This window comes from Arachis ipaensis, chromosome B1 (assembly GCF_059453495.1).
Source record: "Arachis ipaensis isolate K30076 ecotype BB chromosome B1, ASM5945349v1, whole genome shotgun sequence".
NCBI lineage: Eukaryota > Viridiplantae > Streptophyta > Magnoliopsida > Fabales > Fabaceae > Arachis > Arachis ipaensis.
In genome coordinates, this window is record NC_142436.1 from 54,603,495 (window position 1) to 54,624,390 (window position 20,896).

The window sequence follows — 20,896 nt, forward strand, 5'->3', positions numbered from 1 at the left end:
AGACAAGTTTTTCATGCATCAAGTTTATGGCGCCGTTGCCAGGGATTGATTGTGCATCAACAATGATTAAGTTGGAAGATAACTAGATTGAGCATTTTTATTTTGTTTGATTTAATTTTTTGTTTGAGTTATTTACTTTCTATTTTAGTTAAGTTCTTCCCTTCCCCCTACTTTTTCTTTGTTATTTACCGTTCATTTCACTAACCCACTAACTGTTTGATATATTGCATCACTCACATTAACAGTAATTCTGACAGAAATACTTTCTGCATCTATTTTCCTTGCTTGTACTTGTTGGTTGTATGACAGGGAGAAGAAGCGGGGCTTCAACTTTCTTTGATTCTGAACCTGAGAGGACCTTCCTTAGACTAAGGAGGGAGGCAAGAGAAAAATGTGTAGTTGGTGCTGAAGAAAAGGAGGAACACTTTGAGGAATACTTTGAACCAAACATGGAAGAAAACATGGAAAACCATCATGAAGAAGAGACTCACAACCATGGCAGAAGAGGTCGAGCAAATCATGCTGGGGAGGATAGAAGAGTTTTAGGCTCTTACATCAATCCAAACCCAGGAAACTGTGGAAGTAGCATTCAAAAGCCAACCATCCATGCCAACAATTTTGAACTAAAACCACAGCTCATCACCCTTGTTCAGAACAACTGTTCGTTCGGAGGAAGTGTCCAAGAAGACCCCAATCAACATCTAACCACCTTCCTGAGAATATGTGACACAGTGAAGTCTAATGGTGTTCATCCTGACGCCTATAGACTGCTCTTATTTCCATTCTCACTCAAGGATAAGGCAGCCAAGTGGCTGGAGTCTTTCCCAAAGGAGAGCTTGACAACTTGGGAAGATGTGGTGAACAAATTCTTAGCAAGATTTTTCCCCCCTCAACGAATCAATAGGCTGAGAGCTGAGGTCCAAACTTTCAGGCAACAAGATGGTGAGACTCTATATGAAGCATGGGAGAGGTTTAAAGACCTAACAAGGAGGTGCCCACCAGATATGTTCAATGAATGGGTGCAGCTGCACATTTTCTATGAAGGGCTCTCTTATGAGTCAAAGAAGGCCGTAGACCATTCATCCGGAGGATCTTTGAACAAGAAGAAGACCATTGAGGAGGCCATAGATGTCATTAAAACTGTAGCAGAGAATGACTACTTCTATGCTTCCGAAAGAGGGAACACAAGAGGAGTAATGGAGCGAAACAATGTAGATGCTCTGCTGGCCCAAAACAAGCTCATTACCCAGCAGCTGGCTGACCTCACCAAGAAGATGGAGAGGAACCAAGTAGCAGCAATCACCACTTCATCAACAACCCAAGAAGGAGTGAATGAAGAAGCAGAGGGAAGTCAGGAGCAAGTCAACTACATTGGAAATTCACCTAGGCAAAACCATGACCTATACTCCAAGATCTACAACCCTGGATGGAGGAATCACCCAAACTTTGGGTGGGGAAATCAACAAGACCAAAGCCTTGATCAAAGACGCCCAAATTCCAACAATGCAGCTCACCAATATTTCACATCTAGGCCATATCAACACTCCCATAACAACACCTCTCCACATCCACATCAAAACCAAAATAACTTACCTCATCCTTCCACCTCTAATCACGATCTACAATCATTTGATGACAGACTCTCAAGGATTGAGAATCTACTTGAAGGCATAGACAAGGAGATTCAAGACAACAAGGTGTTCAAGGAGGAAGTGCGAGCCAGTTTCAAGAACCAGGGAGACACAATCAAGAGGTTGGAATCTCAAGTGGGGTATCTCTCTGAGCAAATTCCCAAACCCACAGATGGATTTCCAAGTGACACAGAGAAGAATCCGAGAGGTGAAACAAAGAAAGTAAGATGGGAAGATTGCAAGATGGTCACTATAAGTGATAATGAGACTGAGGACAAGCCAAGCAAGTTGTCAGAACAACCTGAAGATACCTCGGTAGAGAAGAAGGAAAAAGATCATCAAGAACCAGAAATCTCACAACAGGAGCTGCTGAGACTCTATGCACCTTTTCCCCAACTACTCAATGGTGCTGTGGAGAAGAGAATATACTCAAGGTTTCTAGATTTGTTTACATCTCTGCATGTCAACATACCATTCATCAAGACTATTCAACAAATGCCTGCATACATCAAGTATATGAAGGAGCTGCTTCCCAGGAAAAGCTCACTCAAGGGAGGCCAAACTATAGTGATGAACAAGGAGTGCAGTGCCCTCATTCAACCACAGTTGCCTACAAAAAGAAAAGATCCGGGGAGTTTTCATGTCCCCTGTGCCATAGGAGAAACAATGTTTGATAAAGCACTCTACGATTTGGGGGCCAGCATCAACTTAATGCCCTTATCCCTGGTAAAGAGGCTGAAGATCAATGAGATAATGCCCACAGATGTAGTCATAAGGCTGGCAGACAAAACTCAAAAACAAGCAATAGGAATGGTGGAAAATGTATTGGTAAAGGTTGGGAAGTACTTTCGTCCCACAGACTTTGTCATCTTGGACATGGAAGAGAGTCCCACTCACCCAATCATATTGGGAAGACCATTCCTAGCTACAGCCAGAGCACTCATAGATGTGGAGCAAGGAGAGCTAATATTGAGGATCCACGATGAACGACTCAGCTTTAATGTCTTCAAACTCTCACAAGAAACAGACCAAGAAAACAAAGAACCAAGCAAAGATCATAATGAGATGCTGACAGAGGAAGCAAGCATTGAAGCACAACCAGCCCATCTGGGAAAACCCTTGGTTGGTGAACAAGGAAATAAGCAGTTGTCACAACTCAAGGAAAAGCTGGAGGAACCTAAACCACCAGAAACATGTGAAGACAACAACAAAATTTCCTTAGAAGAAGAAGTCACCAAAAGCAAGGAAACATCAAAAGGGACAAGGAAGAAGGTACCAAGGGGGTAGAGGAACAAGAAGATCCCTACAGAAGGCTTCTCTCCAGGGGATAAAGTGATCTCAGCTTACTTCCCAGATATCTCTCCTAATCTCCCAACTGTACCATCTCAGTTACCTAAGGTCTTCACTATCAACAGAGTTCTCTCCTTGGAACATGTAGAGATCATTGATACAACCAATGGATATAAGTCCAAGGCAAGAGGGGAGGACTTGAAGCATTATCAACCTCCCTGATGAAGGAGAAACGTCAAGCTAGTGACGCTAAAGAAGCGCTTCATGGGAGGCAACCCATGTTTTATGAGCTTTTACTAGTGAATAAGTAAATATTCATGAATTCCAACCCAAACTTGACAAAAACTTGGTGAAATCCTTAATATGCAGTATATAGTGAAGAACAAGTTTGGTGTTCAAAGCATGCCAAGAAAGCATGAATGCAACTGAGAGCATGCCAGTCTTGGAGCTTTGAACAGAAATTTTCATCACAGTGCTACAAACTAAGTTTGGTGTCACCCCATGGTGCCACTAATGTGCATATAAGGATACACAGTTAGTTAGTTAGTTGGAGTTCATGAATAAACAAAATCTTTTCTTCTTTTTATTATTCTAGCCATGAAGTTTAAATTGTTTTTTTTTTATGATATAAATTCTTACTTTTCTTATTTTATCTTTATAGGGAAAAGGAGAGGAGCCTTGAAGGGGATTGGTTGGACAATTAAATGGGAAAGGTTCGGCCACTTCATGAGGAGAAACTACACACTTGTTCTAAAAAGGGAAGGCATTGGAAAATGTTGCCATGCAACATTGAAAAGAATGGGACCTTTGAAGACCGAGCAATCTCCATCATAAAGTGATGATCCTTGTCCTTTCTCCATGCACAACCCTAACCTTCCATCAAACAACCACTCCATCAATCCACACCCTCCATTCACTCACAACCTCTCTATATAAGTGATCCTTGTTCCGTACCCCACTCTTCACACCTCCCCATTTCGGATTCCCCTTCACTCCCTTCATTGCACTTAACCCTAAACAACCAAAAGTCTCCACACCATTGCTAACTTCACATATTAACCCTCATTCATGGCATCTTCGAGCTCTAAAAGAAGGAAGGGAAAGGAACCTAAGGGGCAACACCCGTATAATGAAAAGAGATTTAGAAGCTTGCACCATGCATTGAAATACGGGTGGATGGTGGAAAGGGAGATCATTTATGAGCTGGGATTTCAAGTTAGGAAAACTGAGTGTCCCGAAATCACAAAGAAGGTAGAAAAGAGAATATGGGAGCTCCTCACTGATCCGGTCATTAAGGTGAATGCAAATTTTATAAGAGAGTTTTATGCAAATGCGGTCCGATATGATAAGGCAGATGAGTCATATACAAGCTTTGTGAGAGGAAAGATTGTGGATTTTGGTCCCATGAGTGTCATGAAGGCATTAAAACTGCGGTACATACCGTTTGAAGAAGAGAGTTATCATTCAAGAATGGACAACAACCCTAATCATGACCAGATTGTGCAAGACATTTGTGTACCAGGAGCTGACTGGGAAAGATATGCAGATAGGAGACCAAGGTTCATTAAGAGAGCAGATCTCACTCCGGAAGCAAAGGGGTGGTTCAAAATTATAAGGAGGTCCATCCTCCCAGCAGCGAACAACTCGGAGGTGAATCTCAAGAGAGCCACACTGGTACATTGTATACTCAAAGGAGGAGAGATCAAGGTTCATGAACTCATAGCAGAAGGCATTAGAAAAATGGCAGAGAAAAGCGACTCAAGAGGAATGTTAGGTTACCCCAGCACTATTTACCGACTGTGCAAGAAAGCTGGGGTGGTGTTTGAAGATGAGGACCCCGTGTGGATAAAAGAGGGCATTCCAATAACCGTTCGACGAATGCATGCTACCGCATCCCCCTTGCCTCAACGGAAGCAAAGGAAGAGGACAGCCCCTCAAGTAGTGGAAGGACAAGTCTTAGAGGGGCAAGCACCAGCCACCTTGGATATGCACGAATTGCAGGAAGCCATTGATGGGCTATCTCGACAATATTTGGAAAGCCAAGGAGCACAGAGAGAGCTTCAACTACAGATGATGGGGCAGCAAGAGGAGTCACTCTCAAGATGGATGACTCAACAAGGGGAGTGGCAAAAGCAAATGATGGATCAGCAATTGAGTCAAGGGCAACAATAGAGTGAAATATTCCACAGGATGGAACAAAGGCAAAATGAGCAACAAGAATCCATCCAGAGGCTAATCAATATCCAAGCACATCAAGGTGCACATATACATGAGATGCATCGAAGACAGATAGAACAGGCAGAACTATTGGACGAGCAAAGGGCATTCGCAGAAGGAGTTTACCTGGGCGAGACTGGGCATCATATAAATACTCAAGCCAGGCTCGGTTACTTGGTAGGACAGCTGCCTATATTGCATCCAGGAATCACAAGGTATGAAGAAATGAGGGATGAATTAGCACGAGAAAAAAGACAAAAGGTGGAAGAGAGTCATGAATCAGTGAGGAAGGCACTTGAGGATTGGAAGCAAGCAAGATTGGCACGGATGCGAGGGAATGCAAGAGGACACAAAGAAGACACAAGGAGGAAAGCATGGGTATCCAAAAGAGTAAAAGGTGGTGACGTTCCTTCTTTGGTCCATCTTTTTCTATGCTTTGAATAAGGAAGATCTTGTATGAAATAGAACTTGCTTCCATGTTATGTTTAAACCTTTTAAATTCTGTCTTTTAAGTTTTTATGTTGAAAAGGTCTATGTTTGCTGGTCTTTATGTCACAGCACCCTTACTTTGCTTACTTGTATGTTTGTCCCTTTAAATCAAATGAAAAGAGAATGAGTGTTTTTAAAGACCAGAGAAGAGTTCATACTATGGAGTAAGTTCATGAGTTTATGGTGTGATCATAAGTTAGCTAAGTTGGTTCAACCATAAGGTGGGAGGACAACTATCTGTCATGAATACTGTGCTTGAGAAACACCCCATGAGACTAGCTAAATAAGAAGATCCAAATAAGAAAAAGGGAAAGAACAATAAAGGTTGAAAAATAAAAGAAAAAGAGTAAGCAATAAGGCTAGGCACCAATGGTTTTGATCTTGAGGCATGTGTCTGTGGTGCTCCTGTGTGAGGGATCTACTTGGATGAATAAGCTCTTAGGGGTGCCTTATCACTTGGTAACTTGGGTTAACTAACTCGGGATTATCAGCTGAAAGTCCACTATCAAGAGTAACCCTCAACGCAGAGCATTTAGTAACCCAAAGAGGTGCTGGACACCAAGGTCTCAAGAAAAGAAAATAAATAAACTATGTGCCTGTGGTGTATATGTATGGGGGAGAGACTTGAGCAAGTAAGTCCTTAGGGGTGCTTCAACACCTAGCACCTTGAACCAACTGGTTCGGGAGTGTTGGCTGAAAGCTTATTTTAAAGAGTTGCCCCCTTACAGAGCACTTAGCTTAAGAATAAAAATAAGCCCTGAAATAACAACAAAAGGATCAATGAATAAAAGTCTCATGGGATGCAATCACAGTGAGTATTCTAGGACATGATAAAGGTCTGAAAGCCAGGAATGAACCTAAGTTGCTATGCATGAAACCACCATAAAACCAGGGACATGACTTCCACAAGAATGACTCATTTCTCTTGGCATTCCATTCATCATTCTCTTGTTCCAGTACTTGCTTAGGGACAAGCAAGCTTTAAGTTTGGTGTTGTGATGCCAGGGCATTTTGGCCAGTTTCACTGACCTTTTCTTTACTGTTTTTAGGGTAGTTTCATGAATTCCCATAGGAAATAAGCTAGTTTTGGGTAGATATTCACTTACATCTTGATTCAAGCATACATTGTGCACTTTACATGATTTCATGAGGATTTCACATGAATTTAAGGACAAATTGGATGTTTCATTTCCCATGACTTGGACTAGAACTTTGATGCACTTTATTGCTGGATTTCAGGACAAAGGAAGCAAAGAAGAACCACATTAGTGGCTACGTTAGTTACACTAACGTTAACACTAACATGGAATGGGAGTAACTTGCAAAGTTAACGAGAAAAGTAATTGCCAATAACGCTCTCGAAGCCATCATTGCCCACGTTAAGAGTCACGTTAACTAAGTTAACGTGAACTCTAACGTGGAAGAAAGGAAATGGAGCCAACGTTAGTGACACTTAACATTATCACTAACGTTGGACCAAGCTCATAAGTGGCCACGTTAGTTGCCACGTTAACTTAGTTAACGTGGCCTCTAACGTTAAGAAGTAAAGGGGAAGCCAACGGTAGTGACATTCAACTTTGTCACTAACGTTGGCCAAGTCACAATAAGCCACGTTAACTTCCACGTTAACCTAGTTAACGTGGAAGCTAACGTGAGGAGACAAAGTGGTCGACAACGTTAGTGACACCAAACATTGCCACTAACGTTGGAAGGAACCCACACAAACCCCAATAAGCCACGTTAACTCCCACGTTAACTAAGTTGTGATGCCAAGGCATCTTAGGCTAGTTTCACTAGCATTTTTCTGTTAGTTTTAGTTGTTTTATGCATTTTCTTGAGCTTAAAGTAACCAAAAATGGTTAAATGAAGAACAAAGCAATGAACCATCCAAACAGTATGATTTTAATGCAAATTCCATGAGTTTTAGTTATATTACTTGAATTCTATGAATGGAAGATTTCTCATGAAATTTTGCAAGACTTTGATGCAATTGTTTGGATGATTTCAGGGAAGAAGAGGCTAAGCAAGGAAGCAACAAAATCAATAAAGGAAGCTTGAATATCACATGTGGAGTTTAAGTTCCAGTTTAAGCCTAAACTGGAGCTTAAACGCCAGAATCAGGAAGGCTAAGAAATGCTGGAATTGAAGTTTAACCTCCAGTTTAACCTTAAACTGGAGGTTAAACGCCAGAATGATAATGCCACTCAGGAAGGAGTTCCACGTTTAACCTCCAGTTTAACCTTAAACTGGAGGTTAAACGCCAGAATGGGAAAAGCACCAGGGAGCCATTTCCACGTTTAAGCTCCAGTTTGACCTCAAACTGGAGCTTAAACGTGTTCGACCAAGTTTTCTCCTCCAGGGTTGCTCTCTCCATTTCCACGTTTAAGCTCCAGTTTGACCTCAAACTGGAGCTTAAACGTGTTCGACACCTCCAGGGCTACCCTTCTAAGCTTCCACGTTTAACCTCCAGTTTAATCTTAAACTGGAGGTTAAACGTGTTCGACCTCCAGGATGCCTCCTTCCATTTCCACGTTTAACCTCCGGTTTAACCTTAAACTGGAGGTTAAACGTGTTCGACCTCCAGGGCTGCCCTTCCTATATCCACGTTTAAGCTTCAGTTTAACCTTAAACTGAAGCTTAAACGTGTTCGACTACATGACTCTCCAGGGCTGCCTTCTTCCATTTCCACGTTTAAGCTTCAGTTTAACCTTAAACTGAAGCTTAAACGTGCTTCTACAAAAGGCCTCACTGGAAGTGTCTGGCGTTTAAGCTGCAGTTTAAGCTTGAACTGCAACTTAAACGCCACTCTTGGAAAAGGTTTCTGGACCAAAAATATTGTGGTTTAAGTTAGTATTTGAGCACAAACATTAACTTAAACTTATTCTGGTATGAAACCCAATTGAATATCATGGTTTATGGGATTGGGCCTGAAGGATTGATGAGTCTGAAATTTCAATTTATTGAGTCATGTGCCATTATTTGATTATCACTAAGTTGGCTCAATGAATGTTACAGAATTTGGATCAGCAGCCTCATCAAGATTATGGATCATAAACCCAAGGCAAAAGGAAAGCAGGGAGAGGCCTCAAAGCCCAAGAAACACAACAGAAGCTCAATATAGAAAGTGTATAAATAGGATAGAATTTAAGTTAGAAAGGACTTTTACCTTCACTTTTAGCTAGTTTTCATATCTTTGTAATTGAATTCAGAGCTATGACTCACTAAACCCCCTTTCATTGGGTTAGGGAGCTCTATTGTAATTCAATGAATCAATAATAGTTTATCTTCTTCTTCAATCTTTTCTCTTGAATTTTGTTAGAAAGCTTCTCGATCTAATTCCATTGGGTAGTTGTCTTGGGAAAGAAACTACCCATAATTGGAATCCTTCGGAACCTTGGGAAAGGAATGGAGGATTCATGCTAGAGAAGCTTTCTCACAGTGAATTGGATTGGGGTTTGGATGGATATTGTGACATGTAATCCTACCAAATTGTGGTTCATGAAACTGTGTGGTATAATCAGTGATCGAGCATCATCTCTTCTTATGAACATTTAAACCAAGGGATTGGGAATTTGTTCATTTTTAGAGAGAATTGGTGAACCAAGGGATTGGGATCCAATCATATAAGATTGCCAAGCAAAATTCAATGAACGCATTGCTTGAGGAAGAGATAAACATGTTTTGATTCGGAGATCTCAATATCTCCTATAACCCAATGAATCCCCCAATTCTGATTTCCATCTTCTCTTTACATTCTGCAACTCAATTCATGCAATCACCCCCATTCCCTTTTAATTTCAGCAATTTAGTTTCTGCTCTTTAATTCATGCAATTTAAGATTCCGCCATTTCAATTTCTTGTCATTTACTTTTCCCGCCAATTTTACATTCCGCAATTCTCATCTCAATCTTGATTCCGCTCAACTAGAACACACTTCTAATCCGAATTGCTCACTCAACCAATCCTTGTGGGATTCGACCTCACTCTATTGTGAGTTTTTACTTGACGATAATCGGTGCACTTGCCGGAAGGAATTTTGCCGATCGTGCAATGTCCTAAATCGTAGCATAACTAGTTTATGCGCATCAAGTTTATGGCGCCGTTGCCGGGGATTGGTTTTTGATTGACAATTCTCCAATTGGAAGCTAACTAGATTGAGCAATTTCTCTTGCTTTGTTAATTCTGTTCAAGTTACTTGTTGAATTTTAATTTCTGCACTCGGTTACATGCTTTCTTTCTTTATGCCTTTAAATTCAAGCAACTAACTCACTGACTCACTAACTGTTTGAATTAATTCCTCAATTGCTCTAACCATACTCTTCCATTAACCAAGAGTATTTCACTTGTTTGTGCCTGTGCTGTGTTCTTGTATGACAGGTAGGAGAGGAGAGACATCAACTCCTCCATATACCGAACCAGAGAGGACCCTTCATAGACTGAGAAGGAAAGCAAGAGGGAAGAGAGTAGTGGGAGAAGAGGAATCTGAAGGAGAATCTGAGGACAATTTTGAGGAAGCTTTAGATCTCAACATGGATAGAGAAGTTCACAACCATGAGAGAGCTGATGGAAACAATGACATTCCTGAGAGGAGGGTTCTTAGTTCATACATAAACCCAACCTCTGGGAATTGTGGTAGCAGCATCCAGAAACCACCCATTCAGGCCAACAATTTTGAACTCAAACCACAGCTAATATCACTTGTGGAGAATCATTGTTCATTTGGTGGGAGTGCTAATGAAGATCCCAACCAACATCTCACAAAATTCCTGAGAATTTGTGACACTGTGAAGTCCAATGGAGTCCAGGAAGATGCCTATAAACTGCTTTTGTTCCCATTTTCACTTAGGGACAAAGCAGCTAAGTGGCTGGAATCATTCCCAAGGGGGAGTCTAACAACATGGGATGATGTGGAAAGCAAGTTTCTGGCACGTTTCTACCCCCCACAAAAGGTCAATAGGCTTCGATCTGAGGTTCAGACTTTTAGACAACAAGATGGTGAAACTCTCTACGAGGCATGGGAGAGATTCAAGGATTTGACAAGGAAATGCCTACCAGACATGTTCCATGACTGGGTGCAATTGCATATTTTCTATGATGGACTTTCTTATGAATCAAGGAAGGCGGTAGACCATTCATCGGGAGGTTCATTAAACAGGAAAAAGACTGTGGAAGAAGCCATTGAAGTGATTGAGACAGTGGCTGAGAATGAGTACTACTATGCATCAGAAAGGCACAAAACTAAGGGAGTCATGGAGCTGAACCATGTTGATACAATTCTAGCCCAAAACAAGGTGTTTGCCAAGCAACTAGCAGAGCTTACCAGGCAATTAGAAACAAAGCAAGTGGCTGCAATACACACACAAGATCAAGAGGAAGTAAGCATTGAAGGAGGTGATTGGGAAGAGGCCAACTATGTGGGAAACCAACAAAGGCAATCATATGATCCACATTCCAACACTTACAACCCAAGATGGAAAAATCACCCAAACTTTGGGTGGGGGAACCAACAAACCCAACCACAAAACCACAAACCTTACAACCACAACCAACATAACAATTCCACATACCAAAACTCCAACCAAAGATCATACCAAGCCACACAAAACACTTACCCCCAACCATCATATCATGGCCAAAATAATCAACCTACCCAACTTAATCCGAACCAACAATTTCAAGATCAATTAAACCGGATAGAAGGAATGATGGCAACCATGAGTCAAGACATAACCGAATTGAAAAGCTTCAGGGATGATGTGAGAGCTACCTTAAGAAACCATGGTGAAAAACTCAAGAGGATGGAGTCTCAAGTAGGAGAGCTATCTCAACAGGCCGTCAAATCAACTGCAGTGTTCCCTAGTGACACAGAAAAGAATCCTAAAGGGGAACAAAAGAGAGTGAGATGGGAAGAATGCAAGGCCATCACCATATTGAAGGAAGTTTCAGAAGAAGAAGGAATCAGGCCCTCAGAGCAGGAGCCAGAAATCTTGAAGGAAGGTGTGGAAGAAGTTAAGCAGGAAAGTGGAACTGAGCAAGCCAAGGAACTGCAAAAAGGCATGCTGGAAATATACCAACCAAAAGCACCATTTCCTCAGAGGTTAGGAGGAGGTGAAAAAGGGAAAACCTATTCAAGGTTTTTAGAGACATTTAACTCTCTCCATGTCAATATTCCCTTTCTTGAGATTCTCCATCAAATGCCTACACACATCAAGTATTTAAAGGAATTGTTAAGCAAGAAAAGAGTTTTGAAGGGAGGACAAACGGTAACAATGAACAAAGAATGCAGTGCTCTCATCAAGAAGGACACACTCTCTAAGAAAACGGACACAGGAAGTTTTCATATCCCTTGCATCATAGGGGAAACAAAAATTGACAGAGGATTCTGTGATCTAGGAGCTAGCATAAATGTGATGCCTCTAACTCTTATGAAGAGGCTACAACTGAATGAGGTGAGATCCACTGATGTAATCATACAACTGGCTGACAAAACTCAGAAGCAAGCTGAAGGGGTAGTTGAAAATGTGCTGGTGAAAGTGGGGGATTATTACTTCCCCACAGACTTTGTCATTGTGGACATGGAGGAAAGCTACTTACACCCTATCATTCTGGGCAGACCATTTCTAGCCACTACTAGAGCGCTCATAGATGTAGAACAAGGAGAGCTAATTCTGAGAATACATGATGAACAGCTCATTTTCAAAGTTTTCAAACCTGCATCTGAGCCTGAACCAGAACCTGAAAAGCCTAAGGATGATAGTAGCCATCTGTGTTTGGAGGAAAGTAATCCAGCAGCTGAAACTCTAAAACAGTCCTTGGAAGGCAAACAAGAGTTGCAAGAGTTAAAGCCACAAGAATCAGTGGAAACAGATCAGAAGGATCCTCCTGACATAAGGGTCAATGAAGAAATCCTCAAGAGAAAGGGAAGAGTGATAGGGAGATTGCCAAGAGGGTGGAGAAACAAGAAAATTCCCACTGAAGGTTTTTCTCCGGGAGATAACGTGATATCAAGTCATTATCTGCCAATCCCACCTGGCCTCAAAACCATTCCTTCCCAGCTCCCTCAAGTGTTCACAATCAGGAAAGTTCTTTCTATGGAACATTTAGAGGTCATGAATGAATCAAGTGGGGACGTTTTCATAGTGAAAGGAGAAGACGTCAAGCACTACAATCCACCCTAACAAGGAAGCTGACCGTCAAGCTAATGACGTTAAAGAAGCGCTTGTTGGGAGGCAACCCAACCTGAGGTAATACCCTTTTGCTGTTTCTTTTATTTGTTTCAATAAAGAGGGTGAAGTAGTTTCTGTGCATTGCAAAGAATTAAGTTTGGTGTTTCACACCAAACAATGAATTCGTGGATCAATAATTCAAAGGGGAATGTGTGACTCTAAGTTTGGTGTTCCACCATAAAGATCAACTGAACACAACAACCTTTGAATTATATGAGAGGAACAACCATTCTAAGCAGTCACAGAAACGCTTAAAACCCTCAGCAGCAACTTCATTCCAAAGAGAACTCAAGGATTCAAAGCACAGAGAAGTAAGTGGGAGACTAAGTTTGGTGTTCACACACCAACTTAAGACTCAGATACTTACCCGCACATAGTTGAGCTAACCACTCAAGTGCTTGAGATGCAAGCAACTTCATCACTCTTTGCAGGAAAGGAAACAAGGATTTTAAAGCATGAAGCAACATTTAGGAGAAGAAGGGAAATCAAATTGTTTCCTGGCAAAAAAGAGAAAACAAGGAATTTCACAAGGTGGTATTGTTCCTTGATAATTCTTTAAAAAGGGCAAACAAAAGCATGCTTGTTCTGGTTTAAACTGTAAATGTTGAATCTTTCTGGAATGAGAAGTTTTTAGTATATTTGTCTGTTTATTGCTTTGAATAAAGTGAATGCCTAGATGTTTGGATATAACTCCACCTTCTTAAACAAATGCTTGCCATGCTTGTTCTGTTTCCGAAAATAAAAGAAAAGTTTGAACAAAAGTAACTTGGCTCAATTAGTGACAAATCAAGTAGAATTAAGTGGTGGTATGCATGCTTGATTGTTTAGTCAGATCACTGGAAATAGAGTGTAGAATTATCATTTTTATGTAGAAATTGAAAACTGTCTATGGATCTTGATGAATAAATGTCTTTGGCCATGAAAAAGAAAGAAAAGGAAGAAGAAAAAGCCACTGAAAAAGGGCAACCAAAAAGAAAAAAATTGAGAAAATAAGCTAGGCACCAATGGTTTGAACTTCTGAGACAAATGCCTGTGGTGTTCATGTATTAAGGATATGCTTGGATGAATAGGTTCTGAGGAGTGTTTCAACACTTGGTAACTTGGGTTAACTAACCCGGGATTATCAACCAAAAGTCCATTATCAAGAGCAACCTAAATACAAAACATTTAGTCACACAAAGAGGTGCTGGGCACCAATGTCTCAAGAAGAAATGTGAACTAAAATGCCTAAAGTGGATATGTGTAGTGCACTGATAAGAAAAAGAAAATGCCAAAGGCTTGTGCAACACATGACACTAAGCAAACAAGGAGCAAAGTAGCTCTAAGAAAAAGAAAAGAAAAACAAAGAAGAGAAAAGTGCCAAAGACATAAGAATAACAAGAGGCCATAGCAGTGTTTGATGGATGCAATGAAAAAGTGATAATCTTACCTGATAAGTATGAAAAAGTGATGCTGCAACTTTCTGCATAAAACCCTTCTGATGAACTTCAAATGCTTGCTAATATAGCCAATGTAATTGCTTTCTGTTTCATACTTTCTTCTCAAATAACTCAGGACTTGCTTAGGGACAAGCAAGTATTAAGTTTGGTGTTGTGATGCCAAGGCATCTTAGGCTAGTTTCACTAGCATTTTTCTGTTAGTTTTAGTTGTTTTATGCATTTTCTTGAGCTTAAAGTAACCAAAAATGGTTAAATGAAGAACAAAGCAATGAATCATCCAAACAGTATGATTTTAATGCAAATTCCATGAGTTTTAGTTATATTACTTGAATGCTATGAATGGAAGATTTCTCATGAAATTTTGCAAGACTTTGATGCAATTGTTTGGATGATTTCAGGGAAGAAGAGGCTAAGCAAGGAAGCAACAAAATCAATAAAGGAAGCTTGAATATCACATGTGGAGTTTAAGTTCCAGTTTAAGCCTAAACTGGAGCTTAAACGCCAGAATCAGGAAGGCTAAGAAATGCTGGAATTGAAGTTTAACCTCCAGTTTAACCTTAAACTGGAGGTTAAACGCCAGAATGATAATGCCACTCAGGAAGGAGTTCCACGTTTAACCTCCAGTTTAACCTTAAACTGGAGGTTAAACGCCAGAATGGGAAAAGCACCAGGGAGCCATTTCCACGTTTAAGCTCCAGTTTGACCTCAAACTGGAGCTTAAACGTGTTCGACCAAGTTTTCTCCTCCAGGGTTGCTCTCTCCATTTCCACGTTTAAGCTCCAGTTTGACCTCAAACTGGAGCTTAAACGTGTTCGACACCTCCAGGGCTACCCTTCTAAGCTTCCACGTTTAACCTCCAGTTTAATCTTAAACTGGAGGTTAAACGTGTTCGACCTCCAGGATGCCTCCTTCCATTTCCACGTTTAACCTCCGGTTTAACCTTAAACTGGAGGTTAAACGTGTTCGACCTCCAGGGCTGCCCTTCCTATATCCACGTTTAAGCTTCAGTTTAACCTTAAACTGAAGCTTAAACGTGTTCAACTACATGACTCTCCAGGGCTGCCTTCTTCCATTTCCACGTTTAAGCTTCAGTTTAACCTTAAACTGAAGCTTAAACGTGCTTCTACAAAAGGCCTCACTGGAAGTGTCTGGCGTTTAAGCTGCAGTTTAAGCTTGAACTGCAACTTAAACGCCACTCTTGGAAAAGGTTTCTGGACCAAAAATATTGTGGTTTAAGTTAGTATTTGAGCACAAACATTAACTTAAACTTATTCTGGTATGAAACCCAATTGAATATCATGGTTTATGGGATTGGGCCTGAAGGATTGATGAGTCTGAAATTTCAATTTATTGAGTCATGTGCCATTATTTGATTATCACTAAGTTGGCTCAATGAATGTTACAGAATTTGGATCAGCAGCCTCATCAAGATTATGGATCATAAACCCAAGGCAAAAGGAAAGCAGGGAGAGGCCTCAAAGCCCAAGAAACACAACAGAAGCTCAATATAGAAAGTGTATAAATAGGATAGAATTTAAGTTAGAAAGGACTTTTACCTTCACTTTTAGCTAGTTTTCATATCTTTGTAATTGAATTCAGAGCTATGACTCACTAAACCCCCTTTCATTGGGTTAGGGAGCTCTATTGTAATTCAATGAATCAATAATAGTTTATCTTCTTCTTCAATCTTTTCTCTTGAATTTTGTTAGAAAGCTTCTCGATCTAATTCCATTGGGTAGTTGTCTTGGGAAAGAAACTACCCATAATTGGAATCCTTCGGAACCTTGGGAAAGGAATGGAGGATTCATGCTAGAGAAGCTTTCTCACAGTGAATTGGATTGGGGTTTGGATGGATATTGTGACATGTAATCCTACCAAATTGTGGTTCATGAAACTGTGTGGTATAATCAGTGATCGAGCATCATCTCTTCTTATGAACATTTAAACCAAGGGATTGGGAATTTGTTCATTTTTAGAGAGAATTGGTGAACCAAGGGATTGGGATCCAATCATATAAGATTGCCAAGCAAAATTCAATGAACGCATTGCTTGAGGAAGAGATAAACATGTTTTGATTCGGAGATCTCAATATCTCCTATAACCCAATGAATCCCCCAATTCTGATTTCCATCTTCTCTTTACATTCTGCAACTCAATTCATGCAATCACCCCCATTCCCTTTTAATTTCAGCAATTTAGTTTCTGCTCTTTAATTCATGCAATTTAAGATTCCGCCATTTCAATTTCTTGTCATTTACTTTTCCCGCCAATTTTACATTCCGCAATTCTCATCTCAATCTTGATTCCGCTCAACTAGAACACACTTCTAATCCGAATTGCTCACTCAACCAATCCTTGTGGGATTCGACCTCACTCTATTGTGAGTTTTTACTTGACGATAACCGGTGCACTTGCCGGAAGGAATTTTGCCGATCGTGCAATTTCCTAAATCGTAGCATAACTAGTTTATGCGCATCAGTTAACGTGGAAGTTAACATGAAGAAGGGAGGTGATCGCCAACGTTAGTGACATCCAACATTGTCACTAACGTTGGAACTAGCCCACATAAGCCACTATGAGCCACGTTAACTCCCACGTTAACTTAGTTAAAGTGGAAGCTAACGTGGATAAGGAATGATGAGCCAACGTTAGTGACACTCAACTTTGTCACTAACGTTGGAGATGGCTAGCATGCCCACGTTAGAAGCCACGTTAACCTAGTTAACGTGGACTCTAACGTGAGAAATAGGAGCACATTGGAACGTTAGTGACAATGGTAAGTGTCACTAACATTCTCGAAGGTTGGCAAGCCTACGTTAAAAGAGCCACGTTAACTAAGTTAACGTGGACTCTAACGTAAGGAAGGGGGAAACTTCTCAACGTTACTGGGAAAGGTAAGTCCCAGTAACATGTGCGAAGGGCATAGAGGCAACGTTAGTGGCAATGTTTGTGCCACTAACATTGAAGTTAACGTGGCTCTTACATTGGGTGAGGAACGTTAGTGAAAAAGGTGATTGTCACTAACGTTCTCGAACCCATATTTTCACTGAACGTTAACACCACTAACGTCCTGAGCTAAAGTCTCTGCCCACTTCACACTTTCTCTCTGCAAGTAAAGCCAAGCCCAATGAAGAAGAGAACTGCTTCAAACTCAAGATCCAAAGGCCCATACCCAAGACTTGAAGAGCCAACTAGAAGAACAGAAGAGTAGTATATATAGGAGTAGCTTTGAATTAAATTGAGGGTTGGAAATTATAGGGAGCCTCTGGGCATAGAATTACTCTCTGTATTTACTTTCTCTACACTTCTAGTTTCATCATGTATTCTCCATCTTTGTTTTCATTTTCCAGAGCTATGAACAACTAAACCCCTTTCATTGGGTTAGGGAGCTCTGTTGTAATTTGATGGATCAATACTAGTTTTCATTATTCTTCTTCTATCTTTTCTCTTGATTTTACTTGAAAGCTTTCGATCTTCATCCAATTGGGTAGTTATCTTGGAAAAGAAGCTATTCAAACTTGGATCTCTTCTGAACCTTGAAAGAGGAATGAAGAGATCATGCTAGAAATGCTTTCTTATGCTGGACCAAATTGGGTTTGGATGGATATGTGACTATAATCCTCTCAACACTTGATTTGGGAAATGCATGTGGTATAATCAGTGACCATACTTCATCTCTTCTCATGAGCAATTGACCAAGGAATTGGCTATTGATCAAGATTTGAGAGATTGAATTACAAGAAATTGTAATCGATCACTTAAGATTGCCAAGGAGATCAATGAGTGCATTGATTGAGGAAGAGATGAAAATGAAATTGATCTGGAGAATGCAACATCTCCTGAGCCCAATGAACTCCCCATTTCTGATCTTACCCATTCTCTTTAATTTCTGCCATTTACATTTATGAGCAATACCCCATTCCCATTTACAATTCAGCAATTTACTTTCAGTCATTTATTTTCATTTCTTTAATTCTAGCATTTTACTTTTTCTGTCATTTACCTTCCCGCCATTTTATTTTCTGCAATTCTCAACTCAAATTCTGATTCGCTCAACTAGAACATTCCTCTAATTAAAGTTGCTTGATCAATCAATCCCTGTGGGATTCGACCTCACTCTATTGTGAGTTTTTACTTGACGACAAATTCGGTACACTTGCCGAAGGAAATTTGTTGCGAGACAAGTTTTTTGTGCATCAGTGGGTGTAGTAAAGTCACCTAGGACCTTCCTTGCATCTCCCCCACCATTAGGATTGGCTGCCATGTCTATATTCTCATCTTCTTATTCAAAAAGCTCTGTAAGGTTTCCTCCGGAGTATTGTGCTCTAGCTTGTTGTAGCCTCCTCTTTAGAGTCCTCTCAGGTTCAGGATCAGGATCAAAGAGAGGTTCTTTATCTCTGTTCCTGCTCATAAACAAAAAGAAAGAATGCAAGAAAAGAAGAAGAAAATAATTCTCTATGTCAGAGTATAGAGGTCCTTTGTTAGAGAGAGAATGATCAAGACGAAAAGAAAAGAAGATGTCCTCTAATAAGGATAGTTTTCGAAAATTAATAGAGAGAGAAGAGGAGATATTTTCGAAAATAGAGAGAAAAAGAGAGATGAAATTTTCAAAAAAGAAGAAAAAGAAAGTAGTTAGGAAGTTTTGAAAAAGAAGAAACAGAAAGGAAAATAAAAAGAGAATAAGATAAAACATGTAACTAGCTAACTAATAAGATTTGAAAACAAAATAAAAGATTTGATTTTGAAATTAAAAAAAGAAAAGTCAAAGAAAGATTTTGAAATTTAAAATTGGAAAGAAAAAGTCAACAAGATAAGATAAGATTTTGAAATTTGAATTTTAAAATTTAAATTTTGAAAAAGATTTGATTTTGAAATTTGAAATTTAAATTTTTAAATTTTGAATTTTGAAATTGAATTTTAAAATTTGAATTTAAAATAACATAAGATAGTAAGGATTTAAAGTAAAAAGATATGATAAAGATTTGAAAAAGATTTTGAAATTTGAAATTAAAATAAGATAAGATAATTGAAATTTTAAGAAAGATAAGAAAAGATAACATGAAGATTTGAGAAAGATTTGAAATTAAAATTTAAACTTTACTAATAAGAAAACACCAAACTTGAAATTTTCAAATCAAGATAAGAAAAGTTAGTAAAGATTTTCGAAAATTTGAATAAAGATAAAAGAGATATTTTTTAATTTTTTGAAATTTAAGAAAAGAGAAAAACAACTAAAAGACACCAAACTTAAAATTTTAGAATCAAAGGACCCTAATTTTCGAAAATTTGAAAGAAAAACACAAGATACCAAACTTAAAAAATTTTAAGATCAAACAAAGAAAGAAAAGAAGAATAATTCGAACATAAGAAAGAACACTCACTACAAGAAAAACACTCGTTCAGGTACACTTGAAAAGTGTAGCTAAAAGTGAAAAAAAAGGATGCCTTAGGCTAAGGCTACGCTTTTTGGGCTACGGAGACGCTTTAGTGGGGATGCCTATTCGGCCGTTGCCTATTCTCAAAGGCTACGCTTTTCTGCACCAAAGGCTACGCTTTTGGCGTTTGGGAATAGGGTGCGCTTTTTAAGTGATGCTGTCTAGGACCAAAGCCTACGCTTTTCATCTTCCATTTTTGCCAGAATAGGCTACGCTTTTCAATGCTACTGCATCACCTTTAAAGCGTAGCTACATTATATACCATAGCTACTCTATATAAGTGTAGCCTTAGGTCCCTCTTTGTTTTTTTTTTAAATTTTCTATATATATATATATATATATATATATATATATATATATAATATTCTAATAATTTTTTGTACAACATAATATTTAATAATATGATTACATATATAATTCTGCATTTCTAATTAAATAAATTAAATATTATAAAATAAAAATAAATACATAATAATAATAAATAATCTTTTAAATAATAAAAATGATCTTTCAACAAAATATATTTATAATAAACCAAAAGTATTGGGATGATCATAATTTTGAATATCCATACATCTCACACTAAATTAAACATACTCATGAAAATATACTTAGGACCACTTAGAGTTTCCTTCTAATAAACTACAAAAGACTAAAATATTATATCCTATATAAGTATCTTCTAATAAAAGTCATTAATCAACCATACATCTTCTAATTTTCAACACTACTCCATCTTTGTCAATAAACCATCATAATAAACATCTTAATCTTCATTAACATCTCCAAAATTATCCTGCATAATTATATAAAAAAAATAATATATATATATATATATATATATATATATATATATATATAGAAAATTAAGAAAGTGAATGAGGCAATGCTCCACCCATGCAAACACTCAAAAGTGAGAAAGAACTTTCAAATTTAGAAGATAAACCACACATTTATTATTGTCAGTTACAAACAAAACTAAAAATTAGCATCCAAAACACCTTAAGTATTTTTAGGCCCTCACATTTCTTAACAAGCTTTCAGAGAAACAACTTGACAAGAAATATGTTGAAAAGCAGGTTGTAATATACAATACTAATTGATTTTTTCTGTTAACACAAGTGATCTAATAAAAAAAACAGACTTAGTTCCAAAAGTTTTGAAAACAT

General features: G+C 38.9%; 2 non-coding genes across 2 annotated transcripts; both read right to left on the minus strand.

Annotated features, from left to right (window-relative positions):
• Positions 1-902: 902 nt before the first annotated feature.
• On the minus strand, positions 903-1,009 carry LOC148576617 (small nucleolar RNA R71). Its single transcript, XR_015903973.1, has one exon. It is a non-coding gene; the product is annotated as a small nucleolar RNA R71 (small nucleolar RNA).
• A 9,573-nt stretch (positions 1,010-10,582) lies between these two features.
• LOC148576618 (small nucleolar RNA R71) lies at positions 10,583-10,686 on the minus strand. Its single transcript, XR_015904575.1, has one exon. It is a non-coding gene; the product is annotated as a small nucleolar RNA R71 (small nucleolar RNA).
• Positions 10,687-20,896: the final 10,210 nt, after the last annotated feature.